Source organism: Cervus elaphus, chromosome 19, assembly GCF_910594005.1.
Source record: "Cervus elaphus chromosome 19, mCerEla1.1, whole genome shotgun sequence".
Taxonomy (NCBI): domain Eukaryota; kingdom Metazoa; phylum Chordata; class Mammalia; order Artiodactyla; family Cervidae; genus Cervus; species Cervus elaphus.
Genome location: NC_057833.1, coordinates 85391637 through 85393350, shown reverse-complemented (window position 1 = coordinate 85393350; position 1714 = coordinate 85391637). Strand labels below are relative to the sequence as shown.

General features: G+C 44.6%; 1 non-coding gene across 1 annotated transcript; it reads right to left on the bottom strand.

Moving 5' to 3' along the window:
- Positions 1–892: 892 nt before the first annotated feature.
- LOC122676174 lies at positions 893–1011 on the bottom strand. The gene has a single exon (XR_006335459.1). It is a non-coding gene; the product is annotated as a 5S ribosomal RNA (ribosomal RNA).
- Positions 1012–1714: the final 703 nt, after the last annotated feature.

Genomic DNA, 1714 nt, shown 5'->3' with positions numbered 1-1714 from the left:
ATGCTTCTGAAATCTCAGAACCATTACTTATCTTCCAAAGATGAGCTTCTTCTACAGGGAAATTGCCTCTCATATGAGATCTCCTCCTTTGACCATCTCCCTGGTCCTATCCCATCAGAATACTGATTACCCTAGTCCCCAAAGCCCCCTTTTGTCTTTAGTATTCTTCAGTATTAATCATCTATGACTGTGCAATAAACCATCCCAGAACTTAATGGCTAAAAGCACCATGGGTATATTATATTTGATAATTTGGGAGATTGGTTGAGCAGTTCTTTGTTGGTCTCATATGGGCTAATACAGAGGTCTGCAGAAAGCTTGTTGCATCCAGGGCAGTGAGGACAGCCCTCAGGATTTCTGGACCTCTCTTTTCATATATTCTTTTATCCCTCAAGGGGACCATACTAAGCAGGACTTGCACAACAAGGTGGAAGCTGTATTCTAAGAGGGCAAGCTCTAATGCACATAATGAACTTCTGCTTATTTCATGGATGTTGACACCCCATTGGCCAAAGCAAGTCACATGACCAAGTCTAGCATGAATGTGGGCGGGAACAACACAAGAGCCTGGATAGTGGGAGGCTGATTCACTAAAAGTGAATTAGGAGGAGTAATCGACATCACCTCCTAATTCAGTTCTAACTACTGTTCCCAGATTAATCTTCCCCAAAGTGAAAGTGAAAGTTAAGTCGCTCAGTCATGTCTGACTCTTTGTGACCCCGTGGACTGTAGCCCACCAGGCTCCTCCATCCATGGGATTCTCCAGGCAAGAATACTGGAGTGGCTTGCCATTTCCTTCTCCAGGGGAATCTTCCCGACCCACGGATCGAACCCGGGTCTCCCGCATTGCAGGCAGACGCTTTAACCTCTGAGCCACCAGGGAAGCCCCAAAAGCCTACAGCACCCGGTATTCCCAGGCGGTCTCCCATCCAAGTACTAACCAGGCCCGACCCTGCTTAGCTTCCGAGATCAGACGAGATCGGGCGCGTTCAGGGTGGTATGGCCGTAGCCCTTGCTCACTCATCTCTAGGATTCAATGAGACACTGAACAACTTCTTTCATGTCCACAATGTGGATGAAATGTGGGATAAACGTTGTATTTAGGAACGAAGCAGTCCTGCTATGCTACATGCTCTGATTGATCACATTTGAGAATTACAACCAACCAGGCAACCAGAGAACAGTTAGGATGAAGAGAGATCTTGAAACCATCTCTTGTCTGAGTACACAAACTTTCATGTCTTTATCCCTAGTCCCAGTTTATAATGTGTTTAGCCTACGAGTATTAGATGTATGAATGAATGGACGGATGAATGAATGAGTGAATTGAAATCAGAGAGCTGAGTGAACAACTCAGCCTACAGCGGTGGTTCTCAAATTTGAGCCTGCATTGAAATCACCTGGAGAATTGTTGAACCACAGATCACTGGGACCTATGCCCTAGGAGGGAGAGAGGAGCTGAGAATTTGCATTTCTAACAAGTTTCCCGATGATGCTGATGTCACAGATGGAGGACCACACTTTAAGAAACCCTGGCCCAGAAAAGAGATCAAGGGAAGAAATGCTATCATTCAAATATCTAAAGAATTAATGTAACCAGAGAAAGCTGATTTGTTCTGCATGGCTCCAGATTACAGGATATGAGAAGTTACCTGGTGATATACTTTGATTCAACATTAAAACACATTTTTCTAATAACTAGAGGTGTTTTCCA